Genomic DNA, 25,459 nt, shown 5'->3' with positions numbered 1-25,459 from the left:
GAAAAATGTAAAGTGTGCTTTCCTTAAAAGAACATTTTGTTTGCAGTGTATTTGTTTAATAATTGTTTAATTCTTTAGCAAATCAGCAATTAATGCAAGCCACTAGTTTATTTCCTATATGCAATATAAGAAATTTTGAAGTACCAATGCTATTAGTGCATTGGTTTCATTGTTAAGTGTTCTGATTAATATTTTGGCTTAAACAAGTTTATATATGCAAAAAGTATAACATGTTACCTAATACAATCTTAAAATGTGTCTACTCTCACAGAAAATCATTCAGTATATGATAGTGAATGAATTGTAGTCTGAAAATTTGTGGAGATTGTTATGCAACTGAAAATTGGTTGACAATTTCTATATCAAGTTTTATGAATGGGTCCAAAAATGTCTCCATGAGTTAAAAGAGGAATTCATATGGCCTATCTAAACCATCAACAAAATGTATTTAAGACTATACTTCCAGGGATCATTTCTATAGGCAATGATGGGAGAAATGTGTTTGAAAGTGTCCAAACTCATCAACCACCATGATGAATTTAAGAGCTCTCTTCTCAGCATGAAGGCAGTTAGCAACTCTGTTTCATGCAGATGTTGTTAGCTTTTGATGACTGTCCTACTTCTTAATAAAGAAGTGTTAGAAGAGGGCTCATTCAGAGTGGCTGATTACACACTTTAAAATCAACTATGGTTATTTAAAAGTAAGTTTGTATAATGTTTAATATCCTTGAAAGAATACGCATTGATGTTTCAACATTCCTAAATCAGAATGTTTTTTTATGATATAGGAATAAAAGCAATGTCTAAGAGTATTATTTTACATTTTAATTGTAACCTTCTTTAAGTGGTTCATGTCAATGAGGACTTGAAAAATGTAAAGTGTGCTTTCCTTAAAAGAACATTTTGTTTGCAGTGTATTTGTTTAATAATTGTTTAATTCTTTAGCAAATCAGCAATTAATGCAAGCCACTAGTTTATTTCCTATATGCAATATAAGAAATTTTGAAGTACCAATGCTATTAGTGCATTGGTTTCATTGTTAAGTGTTCTGTTTAATATTTTGGCTTAAACAAGTTTATATATGCAAAAAGTATAACATGTTACCTAATACAATCTTAAAATGTGTCTACTCTCACAGAAAATCATTCAGTATATGATAGTGATTGAATTGTAGTCTGAAAATTTGTGGATAATGTTATGCAACTGAAAATTGGTTGACAATTTCTATATCAAGTTTTATGAATGGGTCCAAAAATGTCACCATGAGTTAAAAGAGGAATTCATATGGCCTATCTAAACCATCAACAAAATGTAGCTAAGATTATACTTTCAGGGATCATTTTTATAGGCAATGATGAGAGAAATGTGCTTGAAAGTGTCCAAACTCGCCAACCACCATGATGAGATTAAGAGCTCTCTTCTCAGCATGAAGGCAGTTAGCAACTCTGTTTCATGCAGATGTTGTTAGCTTTTGATGACTGTCCTACTTCTTAATAAAGAAGTGGTAGAAGAGGGCTCATTCAGAGTGGCTGATTACACACTTTAAAATCAACTATGGTTATTTAAAACTAAGTTTGTGTAATGTTTAATATCCTTGAAAGAATACGCATTGATGTTTCAACATTCCTAAATCAGAATGTTTTTTTATGATATAGGAATAAAAGCAATGTCTAAGAGTATTATTTTACATTTTAATTGTAACCTTCTTTAAGTGGTTCATGTCAATGAGGACTTGAAAAATGTAAAGTGTGCTTTCCTTAAAAGAACCTTTTGTTTGCAGTGTATTTGTTTAATAATTGTTTAATTCTTTAGCAAATCAGCAATTAATGCAAGCCACTAGTTTATTTCCTATATGCAATATAAGAAATTTTGAAGTACCAATGCTATTAGTGCATTGGTTTCATTGTTAAGTGTTCTGTTTAATATTTTGGCTTAAACAAGTTTATATATGCAAAAATGATAACATGTTACCTAATACAATCTTAAAATGTGTCTACTCTCACAGAAAATCATTCAGTATATGATAGTGAATGAATTGTAGTCTGAAAATTTGTGGAGAATGTTATGCAACTGAAAATTGGTTGACAATTTCTATATCAAGTTTTATGAATGGGTCCAAAAATGTCACCATGAGTTAAAAGAGGAATTCATATGGCCTATCTAAACCATCAACAAAATGTATTTAAGACTATACTTTCAGGGATCATTTCTATAGGCAATGATGGGAGAAATGTGCTTGAAAGTGTCCAAACTTGCCAACCACCATGATGAGTTTAAGAGCTCTCTTCTCAGCATGAAGGCAGTTAGCAACTCTGTTTCATGCAGATGTTGTTAGCTTTTGATGAATGTCCTACTTCTTAATAAAGAAGTGGTAGAAGAGGGCTTATTCAGAGTGGCTGATTACACACTTTAAAATCAACTATGGTTATTTAAAAGTAAGTTTGTATAATGTTTTATATCCTTGAAAGAATACGCATTGATGTTTCAACATTCCTAAATCAGAATGTTTTTTTATGATATAGGAATAAAAGCAATGTCTAAGAGTATTATTTTACATTTTAATTGTAACCTTCTTTTAGTGGTTCATGTCAATGAGGACTTGAAAAATGTAAAGTGTGCTTTCCTTAAAAGAACCTTTTGTTTGCAGTGTATTTGTTTAATAATTGTTTAATTCTTTAGCAAATCAGCAATTAATGCAAGCCACTAGTTTATTTCCTATATGCAATATAAGAAATTTTGAAGTACCAATGCTATTAGTGCATTGGTTTCATTGTTAAGTGTTCTGTTTAATATTTTGGCTTAAACAAGTTTATATATGCAAAAATGATAACATGTTACCTAATACAATCTTAAAATGTGTCTACTCTCACAGAAAATCATTCAGTATATGATAGTGAATGAATTGTAGTCTGAAAATTTGTGGAGAATGTTATGCAACTGAAAATTGGTTGACAATTTCTATATCAAGTTTTATGAATGGGTCCAAAAATGTCACCATGAGTTAAAAGAGGAATTCATATGGCCTATCTAAACCATCAACAAAATGTATTTAAGACTATACTTTCAGGGATCATTTCTATAGGCAATGATGGGAGAAATGTGCTTGAAAGTATCCAAACTTGCCAACCACCATGATGAGTTTAAGAGCTCTCTTCTCAGCATGAAGGCAGTTAGCAACTCTGTTTCATGCAGATGTTGTTAGCTTTTGATGACTGTCCTACTTCTTAATAAAGAAGTGGTTGAAGAGGGCTCATTCAGAGTGGCTGATTACACACTTTAAAATCAACTATGGTTATTTAAAACTAAGTTTGTATAATGTTTAATATCCTTGAAAGAATACACATTGATGTTTCAACATTCCTGAATCAGAATGTTTTTTATGATATAGGAATAAAAGCAATGTCTAAGAGTATTATTTTACATTTTAATTGTAACCTTCTTTTAGTGGTTCATGTCAATGAGGACTTGAAAAATGTAAAGTGTGCTTTCCTTAAAAGAACCTTTTGTTTGCAGTGTATTTGTTTAATAATTGTTTAATTCTTTAGCAAATCAGCAATTAATGCAAGCCACTAGTTTATTTCCTATATGCAATATAAGAAATTTTGAAGTACCAATGCTATTAGTGCATTGGTTTCATTGTTAAGTGTTCTGTTTAATATTTTGGCTTAAACAAGTTTATATATGCAAAAAGTATAACATGTTACCTAATACAATCTTAAAATGTGTCTACTCTCACAGAAAATCATTCAGTATATGATAGTGATTGAATTGTAGTCTGAAAATTTGTGGATAATGTAATGCAACTGAAAATTGGTTGACAATTTCTATATCAAGTTTTATGAATGGGTCCAAAAATGTCACCATGAGTTAAAAGAGGAATTCATATGGCCTATCTAAACCATCAACAAAATGTATTTAAGACTATATTTTCAGGGATCATTTCTATAGGCAATGATGGGAGAAATGTGCTTGAAAGTGTCAAAACTCGCCAACCACCATGATGAGATTAAGAGCTCTCTTCTCAGCATGAAGGCAGTTAGCAACTCTGTTTCATGCAGATGTTGTTAGCTTTTGATGACTGTCCTACTTCTTAATAAAGAAGTGGTAGTATACGGCTCGTTCAGAGTGGCTGATTACACACTTTAAAATCAACTATGGTTATTTAAAACTAAGTTTGTATAATGTTTAATATCCTTGAAAGAATACGCGTTGATGTTTCAACATTCCTGAATCAGAATGTTTTTTTATGATATAGGAATAAAAGCAATGTCTAAGAGTATTATTTTACATTTTAATTGTAACCTTCTTTAAGTGGTTCATGTCAATGAGGACTTGAAAAATGTAAAGTGTGCTTTCCTTAAAAGAACCTTTTGTTTGCAGTGTATTTGTTTAATAATTGTTTAATTCTTTAGCAAATCAGCAATTAATGCAAGCCACTAGTTTATTTCCTATATGCAATATAAGAAATTTTGAAGTACCAATGCTATTAGTGCATTGGTTTCATTGTTAAGTGTTCTGTTTAATATTTTGGCTTAAACAAGTTTATATATGCAAAAAGTATAACATGTTACCTAATACAATCTTAAAATGTGTCTACTCTCACAGAAAATCATTCAGTATATGATAGTGATTGAATTGTAGTCTGAAAATTTGTGGATAATGTTATGCAACTGAAAATTGGTTGACAATTTCTATATCAAGTTTTATGAATGGGTCCAAAAATGTCACCATGAGTTAAAAGAGGAATTCATATGGCCTATCTAAACCATCAACAAAATGTATTATACTTTCAGGGATCATTTCTATAGGCAATGATGGGAGAAATGTGCTTGAAAGTGTCCAAACTCGCCAACCACCATGATGAGTTTAAGAGCTCTCTTCTCAGCATGAAGGCAGTTAGCAACTCTGTTTCATGCAGATGTTGTTAGCTTACGATGACTGTCCTACTTCTTAATAAAGAAGTGGTAGAAGAGGGCTCATTCAGAGTGGCTGATTCCACACTTTAAAATCAACTATGGTTATTTAAAACTAAGTTTGTATAATGTTTAATATCCTTGAAAGAATACGCGTTGATGTTTCAACATTCCTGAATCAGAATGTTTTTTTATGATATAGGAATAAAAGCAATGTCTAAGAGTATTATTTTACATTTTAATTATAACCTTCTTTAAGTGGTTCATGTCAATGAGGACTTGAAAAATGTAAAGTGTGCTTTCCTTAAAAGAACCTTTTGTTTGCAGTGTATTTGTTTAATAATTGTTTAATTCTTTAGCAAATCAGCAATTAATGCAAGCCACTAGTTTATTTCCTATATGCAATATAAGAAATTTTGAAGTACCAATGCTATTAGTGCATTGGTTTCATTGTTAAGTGTTCTGTTTAATATTTTGGCTTAAACAAGTTTATATATGCAAAAAGTATAACATGTTACCTAATACAATCTTAAAATGTGTCTACTCTCACAGAAAATCATTCAGTATATGATAGTGATTGAATTGTAGTCTGAAAATTTGTGGATAATGTTATGCAACTGAAAATTGGTTGACAATTTCTATATCAAGTTTTATGAATGGGTCCAAAAATGTCACCATGAGTTAAAAGAGGAATTCATATGGCCTATCTAAACCATCAACAAAATGTATTTGAGACTATACTTTCAGGGATCATTTCTATAGGCAATGATGGGAGAAATGTGCTTGAAAGTGTCCAAACTCGCCAACCACCATGATGAGTTTAAGAGCTCTCTTCTCAGCATGAAGGCAGTTAGCAACTCTGTTTCATGCAGATGTTGTTAGCTTTTGATGACTGTCCTACTTCTTAATAAAGAAGTGGTAGCAGAGGGCTCATTCAGAGTGGCTGATTACACACTTTAAAATCAACTATGGTTATTTAAAACTAAGTTTGTATAATGTTTAATATCCTTGAAAGAATACACATTGATGTTTCAACATTCCTGAATCAGAATGTTTTTTATGATATAGGAATAAAAGCAATGTCTAAGAGTATTATTTTACATTTTAATAGTAACCTTCTTTTAGTGGTTCATGTCAATGAGGACTTGAAAAATGTAAAGTGTGCTTTCCTTAAAAGAACCTTTTGTTTGCAGTGTATTTGTTTAATAATTGTTTAATTCTTTAGCAAATCAGCAATTAATGCAAGCCACTAGTTTATTTCCTATATGCAATATAAGAAATTTTGAAGTACCAATGCTGTTAGTGCATTGGTTTCATTGTTAAGTGTTCTGTTTAATATTTTGGCTTAAACAAGTTTATATATGCAAAAATTATAATATGTTACCTAATACAATCTTAAAATGTGTCTACTCTCACAGAAAATCATTCAGTATATGATAGTGAATGAATTGTAGTCTGAAAATTTGTGGATAATGTTATGCAACTGAAAATTGGTTGACAATTTCTATATCAAGTTTTATGAATGGGTCCAAAAATGTCACCATGAGTTAAAAGAGGAATTCATATGGCCTATCTAAACCATCAACAAAATGTAGCTAAGATTATACTTTCAGGGATCATTTCTATAGGCAATGATGGGAGAAATGTGCTTGAAAGTGTCAAAACTCGCCAACCACCATGATGAGATTAAGAGCTCTCTTCTCAGCATGAAGGCAGTTAGCAACTCTGTTTCATGCAGATGTTGTTAGCTTTTGATGACTGTCCTACTTCTTAATAAAGAAGTGGTAGAAGAGGGCTCATTCAGAGTGGCTGATTACACACTTTAAAATCAACTATGGTTATTTAAAACGAAGTTTGTATAATGTTTAATATCTTTGAAAGAATACGCATTGATGTTTCAACATTCCTGAATCAGAATGTTTTTTATGATATAGCAATTAAAGCAATGTCTAAGAGTATTATTTTACATTTTAATTGTAACCTTCTTTAAGTGGTTCATGTCAATGAGGACTTGAAAAATGTAAAGTGTGCTTTCCTTAAAAGAACCTTTTGTTTGCAGTGTATTTGTTTAATAATTGTTTAATTCTTTAGCAAATCAGCAATTAATGCAAGCCACTAGTTTATTTCCTATATGCAATATAAGAAATTTTGAAGTACCAATGCTATTAGTGCATTGGTTTCATGGTTAAGTGTTCTGTTTAATATTTTGGCTTAAACAAGTTTATATATGCAAAAAGTATAACATGTTACCTAATACAATCTTAAAATGTGTCTACTCTCACAGAAAATCATTCAGTATATGAAAGTGAATGAATTGTAGTCTGAAAATTTGTGGAGAATGTTATGCAACTGAAAATTGGTTGACAATTTCTATATCAAGTTTTATGAATGGGTCCAAAAATGTCACCATGAGTTAAAAGAGGAATTCATATGGCCTATCTAAACCATCAACAAAATGTAGCTAAGATTATACTTTCAGGGATCATTTCTATAGGCAATGATGGGAGAAATGTGCTTGAAAGTGTCCAAACTCGCCAACCACCATGATGAGTTTAAGAGCTCTCTTCTCAGCATGAAGGCAGTTAGCAACTCTGTTTCATGCAGATGTTGTTAGCTTTTGATGACTGTCCTACTTCTTAATAAAGAAGTGGTAGAAGAGGGCTCATTCAGAGTGGCTGATTACACACTTTAAAATCAACTATGGTTATTTAAAACTAAGTTTGTATAATGTTTAATATCCTTGAAAGAATACGCGTTGATGTTTCAACATTCCTGAATCAGAATGTTTTTTTATGATATAGGAATAAAAGCAATGTCTAAGAGTATTATTTTACATTTTAATTGTAACCTTCTTTAAGTGGTTCATGTCAATGAGGACTTGAAAAATGTAAAGTGTGCTTTCCTTAAAAGAACCTTTTGTTTGCAGTGTATTTGTTTAATAATTGTTTAATTCTTTAGCAAATCAGCAATTAATGCAAGCCACTAGTTTATTTCCTATATGCAATATAAGAAATTTTGAAGTACCAATGCTATTAGTGCATTGGTTTCATTGTTAAGTGTTCTGTTTAATATTTTGGCTTAAACAAGTTTATATATGCAAAAATGATAACATGTTACCTAATACAATCTTAAAATGTGTCTACTCTCACAGAAAATCATTCAGTATATGATAGTGAATGAATTGTAGTCTGAAAATTTGTGGAGAATGTTATGCAACTGAAAATTGGTTGACAATTTCTATATCAAGTTTTATGAATGGGTCCAAAAATGTCACCATGAGTTAAAAGAGGAATTCATATGGCCTATCTAAACCATCAACAAAATGTATTTAAGACTATACTTTCAGGGATCATTTCTATAGGCAATGATGGGAGAAATGTGCTTGAAAGTGTCCAAACTTGCCAACCACCATGATGAGTTTAAGAGCTCTCTTCTCAGCATGAAGGCAGTTAGCAACTCTGTTTCATGCAGATGTTGTTAACTTTTGATGACTGTCCTACTTCTTAATAAAGAAGTGGTAGAAGAGGGCTCATTCAGAGTGGCTGATTACACACTTTAAAATCAACTATGGTTATTTAAAACTAAGTTTGTATAATGTTTAATATCCTTGAAAGAATACGCATTGATGTTTCAACATTCCTGAATCAGAATGTTTTTTATGATATAGCAATTAAAGCAATGTCTAAGAGTATTATTTTACATTTTAATTTTAACCTTCTTTAAGTGGTTCATGTCAATGAGGACTTGAAAAATGTAAAGTGTGCTTTCCTTAAAAGAACCTTTTGTTTGCAGTGTATTTGTTTAATAATTGTTTAATTCTTTTGCAAATCAGCAATTAATGCAAGCCACTAGTTTATTTCCTATATGCAATATAAGAAATTTTGAAGTACCAATGCTATTAGTGCATTGGTTTCATTGTTAAGTGTTCTGTTTAATATTTTGGTTTAAACAAATTTATATATGCAAAAATTATAATATGTTACCTAATACAATCTTAAAATGTGTCTACTCTCACAGAAAATCATTCAGTATATGATAGTGAATGAATTGTAGTCTGAAAATTTGTGGAGAATGTTATGCAACTGAAAATTGGTTGACAATTTCTATATCAAGTTCTATGCATGGGTCCTAAAATGTCACCATGAGTTAAAAGAGGAATTTATATGGCCTATCTAAACCATCAACCAAATGTAGGTAAGATTATACTTTCAGGGATCATTTCTATAGGCAATGATGGGAGAAATGTGCTTGAAAGTGTCCAAACTCGCCAACCACCATGATGAGTTTAAGAGCTCTCTTCTCAGCATGAAGGCAGTTAGCAACTCTGTTTCATGCAGATGTTGTTCGCTTTTGATGACTGTCCTACTTCTTAATAAAGAAGTGGTTGAAGAGGGCTCATTCAGAGTGGCTGATTACACACTTTAAAATCAACTATGGTTATTTAAAACTAAGTTTGTATAATGTTTAATATCCTTGAAAGAATACACATTGATGTTTCAACATTCCTGAATCAGAATGTTTTTTATGATATAGGAATAAAAGCAATGTCTAAGAGTATTATTTTACATTTTAATTGTAACCTTCTTTTAGTGGTTCATGTCAATGAGGACTTGAAAAATGTAAAGTGTGCTTTCCTTAAAAGAACATTTTGTTTGCAGTGTATTTGTTTAATAATTGTTTAATTCTTTAGCAAATCAGCAATTAATGCAAGCCACTAGTTTTTTTCCTATATGCAATATAAGAAATTTTGAAGTACCAATGCTGTTAGTGCATTGGTTTCATTGTTAAGTGTTCTGTTTAATATTTTGGCTTAAACAAGTTTATATATGCAAAAATTATAATATGTTACCTAATACAATCTTAAAATGTGTCTACTCTCACAGAAAATCATTCAGTATATGATAGTGAATGAATTGTAGTCTGAAAATTTGTGGATAATGTTATGCAACTGAAAATTGGTTGACAATTTCTATATCAAGTTTTATGAATGGGTCCAAAAATGTCACCATGAGTTAAAAGAGGAATTCATATGGCCTATCTAAACCATCAAGAAAATGTAGCTAAGATTATACTTTCAGGGATCATTTCTATAGGCAATGATGGGAGAAATGTGCTTGAAAGTGTCCAAACTCGCCAACCACCATGATGAGTTTAAGAGCTCTCTTCTCAGCATGAAGGCAGTTAGCAACTCTGTTTCATGCAGATGTTGTTAGCTTTTGATGACTGTCCTACTTCTTAATAAAGAAGTGGTAGAAGAGGGCTCATTCAGAGTGGCTGATTACACACTTTAAAATCAACTATGGTTATTTAAAACTAAGTTTGTATAATGTTTAATATCCTTGAAAGAATACGCGTTGATGTTTCAACATTCCTGAATCAGAATGTTTTTTTATGATATAGGAATAAAAGCAATGTCTAAGAGTATTATTTTACATTTTAATTGTAACCTTCTTTAAGTGGTTCATGTCAATGAGGACTTGAAAAATGTAAAGTGTGCTTTCCTTAAAAGAACCTTTTGTTTGCAGTGTATTTGTTTAATAATTGTTTAATTCTTTAGCAAATCAGCAATTAATGCAAGCCACTAGTTTATTTCCTATATGCAATATAAGAAATTTTGAAGTACCAATGCTATTAGTGCATTGGTTTCATTGTTAAGTGTTCTGTTTAATATTTTGGCTTAAACAAGTTTATATATGCAAAAAGTATAACATGTTACCTAATACAATCTTAAAATGTGTCTACTCTCACAGAAAATCATTCAGTATATGATAGTGATTGAATTGTAGTCTGAAAATTTGTGGATAATGTAATGCAACTGAAAATTGGTTGACAATTTCTATATCAAGTTTTATGAATGGGTCCAAAAATGTCACCATGAGTTAAAAGAGGAATTCATATGGCCTATCTAAACCATCAACAAAATGTATTTAAGACTATACTTTCAGGGATCATTTCTATAGGCAATGATGGGAGAAATGTGCTTGAAAGTGTCAAAACTCGCCAACCACCATGATGAGATTAAGAGCTCTCTTCTCAGCATGAAGGCAGTTAGCAACTCTGTTTCATGCAGATGTTGTTAGCTTTTGATGACTGTCCTACTTCTTAATAAAGAAGTGGTAGTATAGGGCTCGTTCAGAGTGGCTGATTACACACTTTAAAATCAACTATGGTTATTTAAAACTAAGTTTGTATAATGTTTAATATCCTTGAAAGAATACACGTTGATGTTTCAACATTCCTGAATCAGAATGTTTTTTTATGATATAGGAATAAAAGCAATGTCTAAGAGTATTATTTTACATTTTAATTGTAACCTTCTTTAAGTGGTTCATGTCAATGAGGACTTGAAAAATGTAAAGTGTGCTTTCCTTAAAAGAACCTTTTGTTTGCAGTGTATTTGTTTAATAATTGTTTAATTCTTTAGCAAATCAGCAATTAATGCAAGCCACTAGTTTATTTCCTATATGCAATATAAGAAATTTTGAAGTACCAATGCTATTAGTGCATTGGTTTCATTGTTAAGTGTTCTGTTTAATATTTTGGCTTAAACAAGTTTATATATGCAAAAAGTATAACATGTTACCTAATACAATCTTAAAATGTGTCTACTCTCACAGAAAATCATTCAGTATATGATAGTGATTGAATTGTAGTCTGAAAATTTGTGGATAATGTTATGCAACTGAAAATTGGTTGACAATTTCTATATCAAGTTTTATGAATGGGTCCAAAAATGTCACCATGAGTTAAAAGAGGAATTCATATGGCCTATCTAAACCATCAACAAAATGTATTATACTTTCAGGGATCATTTCTATAGGCAATGATGGGAGAAATGTGCTTGAAAGTGTCCAAACTCGCCAACCACCATGATGAGTTTAAGAGCTCTCTTCTCAGCATGAAGGCAGTTAGCAACTCTGTTTCATGCAGATGTTGTTAGCTTTTGATGACTGTCCTACTTCTTAATAAAGAAGTGGTAGAAAAGGGCTCATTCAGAGTGGCTGATTCCACACTTTAAAATCAACTATGGTTATTTAAAACTAAGTTTGTATAATGTTTAATATCCTTGAAAGAATACGCGTTGATGTTTCAACATTCCTGAATCAGAATGTTTTTTTATGATATAGGAATAAAAGCAATGTCTAAGAGTATTATTTTACATTTTAATTGTAACTTTCTTTAAGTGGTTCATGTCAATGAGGACTTGAAAAATGTAAAGTGTGCTTTCCTTAAAAGAACCTTTTGTTTGCAGTGTATTTGTTTAATAATTGTTTAATTCTTTAGCAAATCAGCAATTAATGCAAGCCACTAGTTTATTTCCTATATGCAATATAAGAAATTTTGAAGTACCAATGCTATTAGTGCATTGGTTTCATTGTTAAGTGTTCTGTTTAATATTTTGGCTTAAACAAGTTTATATATGCAAAAAGTATAACATGTTACCTAATACAATCTTAAAATGTGTCTACTCTCACAGAAAATCATTCAGTATATGATAGTGATTGAATTGTAGTCTGAAAATTTGTGGATAATGTTATGCAACTGAAAATTGGTTGACAATTTCTATATCAAGTTTTATGAATGGGTCCAAAAATGTCACCATGAGTTAAAAGAGGAATTCATATGGCCTATCTAAACCATCAACAAAATGTATTTAAGACTATACTTTCAGGGATCATTTCTATAGGCAATGATGGGAGAAATGTGCTTGAAAGTGTCCAAACTCGCCAACCACCATGATGACTTTAAGAGCTCTCTTCTCAGCATGAAGGCAGTTAGCAACTCTGTTTCATGCAGATGTTGTTAGCTTTTGATGACTGTCCTACTTCTTAATAAAGAAGTGGTAGCAGAGGGCTCATTCAGAGTGGCTGATTACACACTTTAAAATCAACTATGGTTATTTAAAACTAAGTTTGTATAATGTTTAATATCCTTGAAAGAATACACATTGATGTTTCAACATTCCTGAATCAGAATGTTTTTTATGATATAGGAATAAAAGCAATGTCTAAGAGTATTATTTTACATTTTAATAGTAACCTTCTTTTAGTGGTTCATGTCAATGAGGACTTGAAAAATGTAAAGTGTGCTTTCCTTAAAAGAACCTTTTGTTTGCAGTGTATTTGTTTAATAATTGTTTAATTCTTTAGCAAATCAGCAATTAATGCAAGCCACTAGTTTATTTCCTATATGCAATATAAGAAATTTTGAAGTACCAATGCTATTAGTGCATTGGTTTTATGGTTAAGTGTTCTGTTTAATATTTTGGCTTAAACAAGTTTATATATGCAAAAAGTATAACATGTTACCTAATACAATCTTAAAATGTGTCTACTCTCACAGAAAATCATTCAGTATATGAAAGTGAATGAATTGTAGTCTGAAAATTTGTGGAGAATGTTATGCAACTGAAAATTGGTTGACAATTTCTATATCAAGTTTTATGAATGGGTCCAAAAATGTCACCATGAGTTAAAAGAGGAATTCATATGGCCTATCTAAACCATCAACAAAATGTATTTAAGACTATACTTTCAGGGATCATTTCTATAGGCAATGATGGGAGAAATGTGCTTGAAAGTGTCCAAACTCGCCAACCACCATGATGAGTTTAAGAGCTCTCTTCTCAGCATGAAGGCAGTTAGCAACTCTGTTTCATGCAGATGTTGTTAGCTTTTGATGACTGTCCTACTTCTTAATAAAGACGTGGTAGAAGAGGGCTCATTCAGAGTGGCTGATTACACACTTTAAAATCAACTATGGTTATTTAAAACTATGTTTGTATAATGTTTAATATCCTTGAAAGAATACACATTGATGTTTCAACATTCCTGAATCAGAATGTTTTTTATGATATAGGAATAAAAGCAATGTCTAAGAGTATTATTTTACATTTTAATTGTAACTTTCTTTAAGTGGTTCATGTCAATGAGGACTTGAAAAATGTAAAGTGTGCTTTCCTTAAAATAACATTTTGTTTGCAGTGTATTTGTTTAATAATTGTTTAATTCTTTAGCATATCAGCAATTAATGCAAGCCACTAGTTTATTTCCTATATGCAATTTAAGAAATTTTGAAGTACCAATGCTGTTAGTGCATTGGTTTCATTGTTAAGTGTTCTGTTTAATATTTTGGCTTAAACAAGTTTATATATGCAAAAATTATAATATGTTACCTAATACAATCTTAAAATGTGTCTACTCTCACAGAAAATCATTCAGTATATGATAGTGAATGAATTGTAGTCTGAAAATTTGTGGATAATGTTATGCAACTGAAAATTGGTTGACAATTTCTATATCAAGTTTTATGAATGGGTCCAAAAATGTCACCATGAGTTAAAAGAGGAATTCATATGGCCTATCTAAACCATCAACAAAATGTAGCTAAGATTATACTTTCCGGGATCATTTCTATAGGCAATGATGGGAGAAATGTGCTTGAAAGTGTCAAAACTCGCCAACCACCATGATGAGATTAAGAGCTCTCTTCTCAGCATGAAGGCAGTTAGCAACTCTGTTTCATGCAGATGTTGTTAGCTTTTGATGACTGTCCTACTTCTTAATAAAGAAGTGGTAGAAGAGGGCTCATTCAGAGTGGCTGATTACACACTTTAAAATCAACTATGGTTATTTAAAAGTAAGTTTGTATAATGTTTAATATCCTTGAAAGAATACGCATTGATGTTTCAACATTCCTGAATCAGAATGTTTTTTATGATATAGCAATTAAAGCAATGTCTAAGAGTATTATTTTACATTTTAATTTTAACCTTCTTTAAGTGGTTCATGTCAATGAGGACTTGAAAAATGTAAAGTGTGCTTTCCTTAAAAGAACCTTTTGTTTGCAGTGTATTTGTTTAATAATTGTTTAATTCTTTTGCAAATCAGCAATTAATGCAAGCCATTAGTTTATTTCCTATATGCAATATAAGAAATTTTGAAGTACCAATGCTATTAGTGCATTGGTTTCATGGTTAAGTGTTCTGTTTAATATTTTGGCTTAAACAAGTTTATATATGCAAAAAGTATAACATGTTACCTAATACAATCTTAAAATGTGTCTACTCTCACAGAAAATCATTCAGTATATGATAGTGAATGAATTGTAGTCTGAAAATTTGTGGAGAATGTTATGCAACTGAAAATTGGTTGACAATTTCTATATCAAGTTTTATGAATGGGTCCAAAAATGTCACCATGAGTTAAAAGAGGAATTCATATGGCCTATCTAAACCATCAACAAAATGTAATTAAGACTGTACTTTCAGGGTTCATTTTTATAGGCAATGATGGGAGAAATGTGCTTGAAAGTGTCCAAACTCGCCAACCACCATGATGAGTTTAAGAGCTCTCTTCTCAGCATGAAGGCAGTTCGCAACTCTGTTTCATGCAGATGTTGTTAGCTTTTGATGACTGTCCTACTTCTTAATAAAGAAGTAGTAGAAGAGGGCTCATTCAGAGTGGCTGATTACACACTTTAAAATCAACTATGGTTATTTAAAACTAAGTTTGTATAATGTTTAATATCCTTGAAAGAATACACATTGATGTTTCAACATTCCTGAATCAGAATGTTTTTTTATGATATAGGCATAAAAGCAATGTCTAAGAATATTATTTTACATTTTAATTGTAACCTTCTTTTAGTGGTTCATGTCAATGAGGACTTGAAAAATGTAAAGTGTGCTTTCCTTAAAAGAACCTTTTGTTTGCAGTGTATTTGTTTAATAATTGTTTAATTCTTTAGCAAATCAGCAATTAATGCAAGCCACTAGTTTATTTCCTATATGCAATATAAGAAATGTTGAAGTACCAATGCTATTAGTGCATTGGTTTCATGGTTAAGTGTTCTGTTTAATATTTTGGCTTAAACAAGTTTATATATGCAAAAAGTATAACATGTTACCTAATACAATCTTAAAATGTGTCTACTCTCACAGAAAATCATTCAGTATATGAAAGTGAATGAATTGTAGTCTGAAAATTTGTGGAGAATGTTATGCAACTGAAAATTGGTTGACAATTTCTATATCAAGTTTTATGAATGGGTCCAAAAATGTCACCATGAGTTAAAAGAGGAATTCATATGGCCTATCTAAACCATCAACAAAATGTATTTAAGACTATACTTTCAGGGATCATTTCTATAGGCAATGATGGGAGAAATGTGCTTGAAAGTGTCAAAACTCGCCAACCACCATGATGAGTTTAAGAGCTCTCTTATCAGCATGAAGGCAGTTAGCAACTCTGTTTCATGCAGATGTTGTTAGCTATTGATGACTGTCCTACTTCTTAATAAAGAAGTGGTAGAAGAGGGCTCATTCAGAGTGGCTGATTACACACTTTAAAATCAACTATGGTTATTTAAAACTATGTTTGTATAATGTTTAATATCCTTGAAAGAATACACATTGATGTTTCAACATTCCTGAATCAGAATGTTTTTTTATGATATAGGAATAAAAGCAATGTCTAAGAGTATTATTTTACATTTTAATTGTAACCTTCTTTAAGTGGTTCATGTCAATGAGGACTTGAAAAATGTAAAGTGTGCTTTCCTTAAAAGAACATTTTGTTTGCAGTGTATTTGTTTAATAATTGTTTAATTCTTTAGCAAATCAGCAATTAATGCAAGCCACTAGTTTATTTCCTATATGCAATATAAGAAATTTTGAAGTACCAATGCTGTTAGTGCATTGGTTTCATTGTTAAGTGTTCTGTTTAATATTTTGGCTTAAACAAGTTTATATATGCAAAAATTATAATATGTTACCTAATACAATCTTAAAATGTGTCTACTCTCACAGAAAATCATTCAGTATATGATAGTGAATGAATTGTAGTCTGAAAATTTGTGGAGAATGTTATGCAACTGAAAACTGGTTGACAATTTCTATATCAGGTTTTATGAATGGGTCCTAAAATGTCACCATGAGTTAAAAGAGGAATTCATATGGCCTATCTAAACCATCAACAAAATGTAGTTAAGATTATACTTCCTGGGATCATTTCTATAGGCAATGATGGGAGAAATGTGTTTGAAAGTGTCCAAACTCGCCAACCACCATGATGAGATTAAGAGCTCTCTTCTCAGCATGAAGGCAGTTAGCAACTCTGTTTCATGCAGATGTTGTTAGCTTTTGATGACTGTCCTACTTCTTAATAAAGAAGTGGTAAAAGAGGGCTCATTCAGAGTGGCTGATTACACACTTTAAAATCAACTATGGTTATTTAAAACTAAGTTTGTATAATGTTTAATATCCTTAAAAGAATACGCATTGATGTTTCAACATTCCTGAATCAGAATGTTTTTTATGATATAGGAATAAAAGCAATGTCTAAGAGTATTATTTTACATTTTAATTTTAACCTTCTTTAAGTGGTTCATGTCAATGAGGACTTGAAAAATGTAAAGTGTGCTTTCCTTAAAAGAACCTTTTGTTTGCAGTGTATTTGTTTAATAATTGTTTTATTCTTTAGCAAATCAGCAGTTAATGCAAGCCACTAGTTTATTTCCTATATGAAATATAAGAAATTTTGAAGTACCAATGCTATTAGTGCATTGGTTTCATTGTTAAGTGTTCTGTTTAATATTTTGGTTTAAACAAATTTATATATGCAAAAATTATAATATGTTACCTAATACAATCTTAAAATGTGTCTACTCTCACAGAAAATCATTCAGTATATGATAGTGAATGAATTGTAGTCTGAAAATTTGTGGAGAATGTTATGCAACTGAAAATTGGTTGACAATTTCTATATCAAGTTTTATGAATGGGTCCAAAAATGTCACCATGAGTTAAAAGAGGAATTCATATGGCCTATCTAAACCATCAACAAAATGTAATTAAGACTGTACTTTCAGGGTTCATTTCTATAGGCAATGATGGGAGAAATGTGCTTGAAAGTGTCCAAACTCGCCAACCACCATGATGAGTTTAAGAGCTCTCTTCTCAGCATGAAGGCAGTTAGCAACTCTGTTTCATGCAGATGTTGTTAGCTTTTGATGACTGTCCTACTTCTTAATAAAGAAGTGGTAGAAGAGGGCTCATTCCGAGTAGCTGATTACACACTTTAAAATCAACTATGGTTATTTAAAACTAAGTTTGTATAATGTTTAATATGCTGGAAAGAACAAGCATTGATGTTTTAACATTCCTGAATCAGAATGTTTTTTATTATATAGCAATAAAGGCAATGTCTAAGAGTATTATTTTACATTTTAATTTTAACCTTCTTTAAGTTGTACATATCAATGAGGACTTGAAAAATTTAAACTGTGCTTTCCTTATAAGAACCTTTTGTTTGCAGTGTATTTGTTTAATAATTGTTTAATTCTTTTGCAAATCAGCAACTAATGCAAGCCACTAGTTTATTTCCTATATGCAATATAAGACATTTTGAAGTACCAATGCTATTAGTGCATTGGTTTCATTGTTAAGTGTTCTATTTAATATTTTGGCTTAAACAAGTTTATATATGCAAAAATTATAATATGTTACCTAATACAATCTTAAAATGTGTCTACTCTCACAGAAAATCATTCAGTATATGATAGTGAATGAATTGTAGTCTGAAAATTTGTGGAGAATGTTATGCAACTGAAAACTGGTTGACAATTTCTATATCAGGTTTTATGAATGGGTCCTAAAATGTCACCATGAGTTAAAAGAGGAATTCATATGGCCTATCTAAACCATCAACAAAATGTAGTTAAGATTATACTTGCAGGGATCATTTCTATAGGCAATGATGGGAGAAATGTGCTTGAAAGTGTCCAAACTCGCCAACCACCATGATGAGATTAAGAGTTCTCTTCTCAGTATGAAGGCAGTTAGCAACTCTGTTTCATGCCGATGTTGTTAGCTTTTGATGACTGTCCTACTTCTTAATAAAGAAGTGGTAGAAGAGGGCTCATTCAGAGTGGCTGATTACACACTTTAAAATCAACTATGGTTATTTAAAACTAAGTTTGTATAATGTTTAATATCCTTGAAAGAATACACATTGATGTTTCAACATTCCTGAATCAGAATGTTTTTTATGATATAGGAATAAAAGCAATGTCTAAGAGTATTATTTTACATTTTAATTTTAACCTTCTTTAAGTGGTTCATGTCAATGAGGACTTGAAAAATGTAAAGTGTGCTTTCCTTAAAAGAACCTTTTGTTTGCAGTGTATTTGTTTAATAATTGTTTAATTCTTTAGCAAATCAGCAATTAATGCAAGCCACTAGTTTATTTCCTATATGCAATATAAGAAATTTTAAAGTACCAATGCTATTAGTGCATTGGTTTCATTGTTAAGTGTTCTGTTTAATATTTTGGCTTAAACAAGTTTATTTATGCAAAAATTATAACATGTTACCTAATACAATCTTAAAATGTGTCTACTCTCACAGAAAATCATTCAGTATATGATAGTGAATGAATTGTAGTCTGAAAATTTGTGGAGAATGTTATGCAACTGAAAATTGGTTGACAATTTCTATATCAAGTTTTATGAATGGGTCCAAAAATGTCACCATGAGTTAAAAGAGGAATTCATATGGCCTATCTAAACCATCAACAAAATGTAATTAAGACTGTACTTTCAGGGTTCATTTCTATAGGCAATGATGGGAGAAATGTGCTTGAAAGTGTCCAAACTCGCCAACCACCATGATGAGTTTAAGAGCTCTCTTCTCAGCATGAAGGCAGTTAGCAACTCTGTTTCATGCAGATGTTGTTAGCTTTTGATGACTGTCCTACTTCTTAATAAAGAAGTGGTAGAAGAGGGCTCATTCCGAGTGGCTGATTACACACTTTAAAATCAACTATGGTTATTTAAAACTAAGTTTGTATAATGTTTAATATGCTGGAAAGAACAAGCATTGATGTTTTAACATTCCTGAATCAGAATGTTTTTTATTATATAGCAATAAAGGCAATGTCTAAGAGTATTATTTTACATTTTAATTTTAACCTTCTTTAAGTTGTACATATCAATGAGGACTTGAAAAATTTAAACTGTGCTTTCCTTATAAGAACCTTTTGTTTGCAGTGTATTTGTTTAATAATTGTTTAATTCTTTTGCAAATCAGCAACTAATGCAAGCCACTAGTTTATTTCCTATATGCAATATAAGACATTTTGAAGTACCAATGCTATTAGTGCATTGGTTTCATTGTTAAGTGTTCTATTTAATATTTTGGCTTAAACAAGTTTATATATGCAAAAATTATAATATGTTACCTAATACAATCTTAAAATGTGTCTACTCTCACAGAAAATCATTCAGTATATGATAGTGAATGAATTGTAGTCTGAAAATTTGTGTAGAATGTTATGCAACTGAAAACTGGTTGACAATTTCTATATCAGGTTTTATGAATGGGTCCTAAAATGTCACCATGAGTTAAAAGAGGAATTCATATGGCCTATCTAAACCATCAACAAAATGTAGTTAAGATTATACTTCCAGGGATCATTTCTATAGGCAATGATGGGAGAAATGTGCTTGAAAGTGTCCAAACTCGCCAACCACCATGATGAGTTTAAGAGTTCTCTTCTCAGTATGAAGGCAGTTAGCAACTCTGTTTCATGCTGATGTTGTTAGCTTTTGATGACTGTCCTACTTCTTAATAAAGAAGTGGTAGAAGAGGGCTCATTCAGAGTGGCTGATTACACACTTTAAAATCAACTATGGTTATTTAAAACTAAGTTTGTATAATGTTTAATATCCTTCAAAGAATACGCATTGATGTTTCAACATTCCTAAATCAGAATGTTTTTTATGATATAGGAATAAAAGCAATGTCTAAGAGTATTATTTTACATTTTAATTGTAACCTTCTTTAAGTGGTTCATGTCAATGAGGACTTGAAAAATGTAAAGTGTGCTTTCCTTAAAAGAACCTTTTGTTTGCAGTGTATTTGTTTAATAATTGTTTAATTCTTTAGCAAATCAGCAATTAATGCAAGCCACTAGTTTATTTCCTATATGCAATATAAGAAATTTTGAAGTACCAATGCTATTAGTGCATTGGTTTCATTGTTAAGTGTTCTGTTTAATATTTTGGCTTAAACAAGTTTATATATGCAAAAAGTATAACATGTTACCTAATACAATCTTAAAATGTGTCTACTCTCACAGAAAATCATTCAGTATATGATAGTGATTGAATTGTAGTCTGAAAATTTGTGGATAATGTAATGCAACTGAAAATTGGTTGACAATTTCTATATCAAGTTTTATGAATGGGTCCAAAAATGTCACCATGAGTTAAAAGAGGAATTCATATGGCCTATCTAAACCATCAACAAAATGTATTTAAGACTATACTTTCAGGGATCATTTCTATAGGCAATGATGGGAGAAATGTGCTTGAAAGTGTCAAAACTCGCCAACCACCGTGATGAGATTAAGAGCTCTCTTCTCAGCATGAAGGCAGTTAGCAACTCTGTTTCATGCAGATGTTGTTAGCTTTTGATGACTGTCCTACTTCTTAATAAAGAAGTGGTAGTATAGGGCTCGTTCAGAGTGGCTGATTACACACTTTAAAATCAACTATGGTTATTTAAAACTAAGTTTGTATAATGTTTAATATCCTTGAAAGAATACGCGTTGATGTTTCAACATTCCTGAATCAGAATGTTTTTTTATGATATAGGAATAAAAGCAATGTCTAAGAGTATTATTTTACATTTTAATTGTAACCTTCTTTAAGTGGTTCATGTCAATGAGGACTTGAAAAATGTAAAGTGTGCTTTCCTTAAAAGAACCTTTTGTTTGCAGTGTATTTGTTTAATAATTGTTTAATTCTTTAGCAAATCAGCAATTAATGCAAGCCACTAGTTTATTTCCTATATGTAATATAAGAAATTTTGAAGTACCAATGCTATTAGTGCATTGGTTTCATTGTTAAGTGTTCTGTTTAATATTTTGGCTTAAACAAGTTTATATATGCAAAAAGTATAACATGTTACCTAATACAATCTTAAAATGTGTCTACTCTCACAGAAAATCATTCAGTATATGATAGTGATTGAATTGTAGTCTGAAAATTTGTGGATAATGTTATGCAACTGAAAATTGGTTGACAATTTCTATATCAAGTTTTATGAATGGGTCCAAAAATGTCACCATGAGTTAAAAGAGGAATTCATATGGCCTATCTAAACCATCAACAAAATGTATTATACTTTCAGGGATCATTTCTATAGGCAATGATGGGAGAAATGTGCTTGAAAGTGTCCAAACTCGCCAACCACCATGATGAGTTTAAGAGCTCTCTTCTCAGCATGAAGGCAGTTAGCAACTCTGTTTCATGCAGATGTTGTTAGCTTTTGATGACTGTCCTACTTCTTAATAAAGAAGTGGTAGAAGAGGGCTCATTCAGAGTGGCTGATTCCACACTTTAAAATCAACTATGGTTATTTAAAACTAAGTTTGTATAATGTTTAATATCCTTGAAAGAATACGCGTTGATGTTTCAACATTCCTGAATCAGAATGTTTTTTTATGATATAGGAATAAAAGCAATGTCTAAGAGTATTATTTTACATTTTAATTGTAACCTTCTTTAAGTGGTTCATGTCAATGAGGACTTGAAAAATGTAAAGTGTGCTTTCCTTAAAAGAACCTTTTGTTTGCAGTGTATTTGTTTAATAATTGTTTAATTCTTTAGCAAATCAGCAATTAATGCAAGCCACTAGTTTATTTCCTATATGCAATATAAGAAATTTTGAAGTACCAATGCTATTAGTGCATTGGTTTCATTGTTAAGTGTTCTGTTTAATATTTTGGCTTAAACAAGTTTATATATGCAAAAAGTATAACATGTTACCTAATACAATCTTAAAATGTGTCTACTCTCACAGAAAATCATTCAGTATATGATAGTGATTGAATTGTAGTCTGAAAATTTGTGGATAATGTTATGCAACTGAAAATTGGTTGACAATTTCTATATCAAGTTTTATGAATGGGTCCAAAAATGTCACCATGAGTTAAAAGAGGAATTCATATGGCCTATCTAAACCATCAACAAAATGTATTTAAGACTATACTTTCAGGGATCATTTCTATAGGCAATGATGGGAGAAATGTGCTTGAAAGTGTCCAAACTCGCCAACCACCATGATGAGTTTAAGAGCTCTCTTCTCAGCATGAAGGCAGTTAGCAACTCTGTTTCATGCAGATGTTGTTAGCTTTTGATGACTGTCCTACTTCTTAATAAAGAAGTGGTAGCAGAGGGCTCATTCAGAGTGGCTGATTACACACTTTAAAATCAACTATGGTTATTTAAAACTAAGTTTGTATAATGTTTAATATCCTTGAAAGAATACACATTGATGTTTCAACATTCCTGAATCAGAATGTTTTTTATGATATAGGAATAAAAGCAATGTCTAAGAGTATTATTTTACATTTTAATAGTAACCTTCTTTTAGTGGTTCATGTCAATGAGGACTTGAAAAATGTAAAGTGTGCTTTCCTTAAAAGAACCTTTTGTTTGCAGTGTATTTGTTTAATAATTGTTTAATTCTTTAGCAAATCAGCAATTAATGCAAGCCACTAGTTTATTTCCTATATGCAATATAAGAAATTTTGAAGTACCAATGCTGTTAGTGCATTGGTTTCATTGTTAAGTGTTCTGTTTAATATTTTGGCTTAAACAAGTTTATATATGCAAAAATTATAATATGTTACCTAATACAATCTTAAAATGTGTCTACTCTCACAGAAAATCATTCAGTATATGATAGTGAATGAATTGTAGTCTGAAAATTTGTGGATAATGTTATGCAACTGAAAATTGGTTGACAATTTCTATATCAAGTTTTATGAATGGGTCCAAAAATGTCACCATGAGTTAAAAGAGGAATTCATATGGCCTATCTAAACCATCAACAAAATGTAGCTAAGATTATACTTTCAGGGATCATTTCTATAGGCAATGATGGGAGAAATGTGCTTGAAAGTGTCAAAACTCGCCAACCACCATGATGAGATTATGAGCTCTCTTCTCAGCATGAAGGCAGTTAGCAACTCTGTTTCATGCAGATGTTGTTAGCTTTTGATGACTGTCCTACTTCTTAATAAAGAAGTGGTAGAAGAGGGCTCATTCAGAGTGGCTGATTACACACTTTAAAATCAACTATGGTTATTTAAAACTAAGTTTGTATAATGTTTAATATCCTTGAAAGAATACGCGTTGATGTTTCAACATTCCTGAATCAGAATGTTTTTTTATGATATAGGAATAAAAGCAATGTCTAAGAGTATTATTTTACATTTTAATTGTAACCTTCTTTAAGTGGTTCATGTCAATGAGGACTTGAAAAATGTAAAGTGTGCTTTCCTTAAAAGAACCTTTTGTTTGCAGTGTATTTGTTTAATAATTGTTTAATTCTTTAGCAAATCAGCAATTAATGCAAGCCACTAGTTTATTTCCTATATGCAATATAAGAAATTTTGAAGTACCAATGCTATTAGTGCATTGGTTTCATTGTTAAGTGTTCTGTTTAATATTTTGGCTTAAACAAGTTTATATATGCAAAAAGTATAACATGTTACCTAATACAATCTTAAAATGTGTCTACTCTCACAGAAAATCATTCAGTATATGATAGTGATTGAATTGTAGTCTGAAAATTTGTGGATAATGTAATGCAACTGAAAATTGGTTGACAATTTCTATATCAAGTTTTATGAATGGGTCCAAAAATGTCACCATGAGTTAAAAGAGGAATTCATATGGCCTATCTAAACCATCAACAAAATGTATTATACTTTCAGGGATCATTTCTATAGGCAATGATGGGAGAAATGTGCTTGAAAGTGTCCAAACTCGCCAACCACCATGATGAGTTTAAGAGCTCTCTTCTCAGCATGAAGGCAGTTAGCAACTCTGTTTCATGCAGATGTTGTTAGCTTTTGATGACTGTCCTACTTCTTAATAAAGAAGTGGTAGAAGAGGGCTCATTCAGAGTGGCTGATTCCACACTTTAAAATCAACTATGGTTATTTAAAACTAAGTTTGTATAATGTTTAATATCCTTGAAAGAATACGCGTTGATGTTTCAACATTCCTGAATCAGAATGTTTTTTTATGATATAGGAATAAAAGCAATGTCTAAGAGTATTATTTTACATTTTAATTGTAACCTTCTTTAAGTGGTTCATGTCAATGAGGACTTGAAAAATGTAAAGTGTGCTTTCCTTAAAAGAACCTTTTGTTTGCAGTGTATTTGTTTAATAATTGTTTAATTCTTTAGCAAATCAGCAATTAATGCAAGCCACTAGTTTATTTCCTATATGCAATATAAGAAATTTTGAAGTACCAATGCTATTAGTGCATTGGTTTCATTGTTAAGTGTTCTGTTTAATATTTTGGCTTAAACAAGTTTATATATGCAAAAAGAATAACATGTTACCTAATACAATCTTAAAATGTGTCTACTCTCACAGAAAATCATTCAGTATATGATAGTGATTGAATTGTAGTCTGAAAATTTGTGGATAATGTTATGCAACTGAAAATTGGTTGACAATTTC

At 30.9% G+C, this 25,459-nt stretch overlaps 29 non-coding genes across 29 annotated transcripts; all 29 read left to right on the top strand.

Annotated features, from left to right (window-relative positions):
* Positions 1 to 450: 450 nt before the first annotated feature.
* LOC135053430 (small nucleolar RNA U3) lies at positions 451 to 663 on the top strand. The gene has a single exon (XR_010242783.1). It is a non-coding gene; the product is annotated as a small nucleolar RNA U3 (small nucleolar RNA).
* Positions 664 to 1,317: 654 nt separating this feature from the next.
* Positions 1,318 to 1,530, top strand: LOC135053521 (small nucleolar RNA U3). Its single transcript, XR_010242860.1, has one exon. It is a non-coding gene; the product is annotated as a small nucleolar RNA U3 (small nucleolar RNA).
* A 654-nt stretch (positions 1,531 to 2,184) lies between these two features.
* LOC135053417 (small nucleolar RNA U3) lies at positions 2,185 to 2,397 on the top strand. Its single transcript, XR_010242771.1, has one exon. It is a non-coding gene; the product is annotated as a small nucleolar RNA U3 (small nucleolar RNA).
* Positions 2,398 to 3,051: 654 nt separating this feature from the next.
* On the top strand, positions 3,052 to 3,264 carry LOC135053298 (small nucleolar RNA U3). Its single transcript, XR_010242668.1, has one exon. It is a non-coding gene; the product is annotated as a small nucleolar RNA U3 (small nucleolar RNA).
* Positions 3,265 to 3,917: 653 nt separating this feature from the next.
* LOC135053970 (small nucleolar RNA U3) lies at positions 3,918 to 4,130 on the top strand. Its single transcript, XR_010243254.1, has one exon. It is a non-coding gene; the product is annotated as a small nucleolar RNA U3 (small nucleolar RNA).
* Positions 4,131 to 4,777: 647 nt separating this feature from the next.
* On the top strand, positions 4,778 to 4,990 carry LOC135053699 (small nucleolar RNA U3). The gene has a single exon (XR_010243018.1). It is a non-coding gene; the product is annotated as a small nucleolar RNA U3 (small nucleolar RNA).
* A 654-nt stretch (positions 4,991 to 5,644) lies between these two features.
* Positions 5,645 to 5,857, top strand: LOC135053553 (small nucleolar RNA U3). The gene has a single exon (XR_010242888.1). It is a non-coding gene; the product is annotated as a small nucleolar RNA U3 (small nucleolar RNA).
* A 653-nt stretch (positions 5,858 to 6,510) lies between these two features.
* Positions 6,511 to 6,723, top strand: LOC135053078 (small nucleolar RNA U3). The gene has a single exon (XR_010242476.1). It is a non-coding gene; the product is annotated as a small nucleolar RNA U3 (small nucleolar RNA).
* A 653-nt stretch (positions 6,724 to 7,376) lies between these two features.
* On the top strand, positions 7,377 to 7,589 carry LOC135053252 (small nucleolar RNA U3). The gene has a single exon (XR_010242627.1). It is a non-coding gene; the product is annotated as a small nucleolar RNA U3 (small nucleolar RNA).
* Positions 7,590 to 8,243: 654 nt separating this feature from the next.
* Positions 8,244 to 8,456, top strand: LOC135053070 (small nucleolar RNA U3). The gene has a single exon (XR_010242469.1). It is a non-coding gene; the product is annotated as a small nucleolar RNA U3 (small nucleolar RNA).
* A 653-nt stretch (positions 8,457 to 9,109) lies between these two features.
* On the top strand, positions 9,110 to 9,322 carry LOC135053599 (small nucleolar RNA U3). The gene has a single exon (XR_010242929.1). It is a non-coding gene; the product is annotated as a small nucleolar RNA U3 (small nucleolar RNA).
* A 653-nt stretch (positions 9,323 to 9,975) lies between these two features.
* Positions 9,976 to 10,188, top strand: LOC135053250 (small nucleolar RNA U3). Its single transcript, XR_010242625.1, has one exon. It is a non-coding gene; the product is annotated as a small nucleolar RNA U3 (small nucleolar RNA).
* A 654-nt stretch (positions 10,189 to 10,842) lies between these two features.
* On the top strand, positions 10,843 to 11,055 carry LOC135053632 (small nucleolar RNA U3). The gene has a single exon (XR_010242958.1). It is a non-coding gene; the product is annotated as a small nucleolar RNA U3 (small nucleolar RNA).
* A 647-nt stretch (positions 11,056 to 11,702) lies between these two features.
* Positions 11,703 to 11,915, top strand: LOC135053753 (small nucleolar RNA U3). The gene has a single exon (XR_010243063.1). It is a non-coding gene; the product is annotated as a small nucleolar RNA U3 (small nucleolar RNA).
* Positions 11,916 to 12,569: 654 nt separating this feature from the next.
* On the top strand, positions 12,570 to 12,782 carry LOC135053643 (small nucleolar RNA U3). Its single transcript, XR_010242968.1, has one exon. It is a non-coding gene; the product is annotated as a small nucleolar RNA U3 (small nucleolar RNA).
* A 653-nt stretch (positions 12,783 to 13,435) lies between these two features.
* Positions 13,436 to 13,648, top strand: LOC135053403 (small nucleolar RNA U3). The gene has a single exon (XR_010242759.1). It is a non-coding gene; the product is annotated as a small nucleolar RNA U3 (small nucleolar RNA).
* A 653-nt stretch (positions 13,649 to 14,301) lies between these two features.
* On the top strand, positions 14,302 to 14,514 carry LOC135053244 (small nucleolar RNA U3). Its single transcript, XR_010242620.1, has one exon. It is a non-coding gene; the product is annotated as a small nucleolar RNA U3 (small nucleolar RNA).
* Positions 14,515 to 15,167: 653 nt separating this feature from the next.
* LOC135053542 (small nucleolar RNA U3) lies at positions 15,168 to 15,380 on the top strand. Its single transcript, XR_010242879.1, has one exon. It is a non-coding gene; the product is annotated as a small nucleolar RNA U3 (small nucleolar RNA).
* Positions 15,381 to 16,034: 654 nt separating this feature from the next.
* Positions 16,035 to 16,247, top strand: LOC135053463 (small nucleolar RNA U3). Its single transcript, XR_010242811.1, has one exon. It is a non-coding gene; the product is annotated as a small nucleolar RNA U3 (small nucleolar RNA).
* Positions 16,248 to 16,901: 654 nt separating this feature from the next.
* Positions 16,902 to 17,114, top strand: LOC135053749 (small nucleolar RNA U3). The gene has a single exon (XR_010243060.1). It is a non-coding gene; the product is annotated as a small nucleolar RNA U3 (small nucleolar RNA).
* A 653-nt stretch (positions 17,115 to 17,767) lies between these two features.
* LOC135053613 (small nucleolar RNA U3) lies at positions 17,768 to 17,980 on the top strand. The gene has a single exon (XR_010242941.1). It is a non-coding gene; the product is annotated as a small nucleolar RNA U3 (small nucleolar RNA).
* Positions 17,981 to 18,633: 653 nt separating this feature from the next.
* Positions 18,634 to 18,846, top strand: LOC135053903 (small nucleolar RNA U3). Its single transcript, XR_010243195.1, has one exon. It is a non-coding gene; the product is annotated as a small nucleolar RNA U3 (small nucleolar RNA).
* A 653-nt stretch (positions 18,847 to 19,499) lies between these two features.
* LOC135053224 (small nucleolar RNA U3) lies at positions 19,500 to 19,712 on the top strand. The gene has a single exon (XR_010242602.1). It is a non-coding gene; the product is annotated as a small nucleolar RNA U3 (small nucleolar RNA).
* Positions 19,713 to 20,365: 653 nt separating this feature from the next.
* On the top strand, positions 20,366 to 20,578 carry LOC135053795 (small nucleolar RNA U3). The gene has a single exon (XR_010243101.1). It is a non-coding gene; the product is annotated as a small nucleolar RNA U3 (small nucleolar RNA).
* Positions 20,579 to 21,231: 653 nt separating this feature from the next.
* Positions 21,232 to 21,444, top strand: LOC135053755 (small nucleolar RNA U3). The gene has a single exon (XR_010243065.1). It is a non-coding gene; the product is annotated as a small nucleolar RNA U3 (small nucleolar RNA).
* Positions 21,445 to 22,091: 647 nt separating this feature from the next.
* LOC135053536 (small nucleolar RNA U3) lies at positions 22,092 to 22,304 on the top strand. The gene has a single exon (XR_010242873.1). It is a non-coding gene; the product is annotated as a small nucleolar RNA U3 (small nucleolar RNA).
* Positions 22,305 to 22,958: 654 nt separating this feature from the next.
* Positions 22,959 to 23,171, top strand: LOC135053477 (small nucleolar RNA U3). The gene has a single exon (XR_010242823.1). It is a non-coding gene; the product is annotated as a small nucleolar RNA U3 (small nucleolar RNA).
* Positions 23,172 to 23,824: 653 nt separating this feature from the next.
* On the top strand, positions 23,825 to 24,037 carry LOC135053210 (small nucleolar RNA U3). The gene has a single exon (XR_010242590.1). It is a non-coding gene; the product is annotated as a small nucleolar RNA U3 (small nucleolar RNA).
* A 647-nt stretch (positions 24,038 to 24,684) lies between these two features.
* LOC135053535 (small nucleolar RNA U3) lies at positions 24,685 to 24,897 on the top strand. The gene has a single exon (XR_010242872.1). It is a non-coding gene; the product is annotated as a small nucleolar RNA U3 (small nucleolar RNA).
* The last annotated feature ends 562 nt before the right edge of the window (positions 24,898 to 25,459 follow it).

Source organism: Pseudophryne corroboree, chromosome 2 (genome assembly GCF_028390025.1).
Source record: "Pseudophryne corroboree isolate aPseCor3 chromosome 2, aPseCor3.hap2, whole genome shotgun sequence".
Lineage (NCBI taxonomy): Eukaryota > Metazoa > Chordata > Amphibia > Anura > Myobatrachidae > Pseudophryne > Pseudophryne corroboree.
The sequence above is the reverse complement of the archived record's forward strand: the minus strand, read 5'-3'. Positions and strand labels throughout refer to the sequence as shown.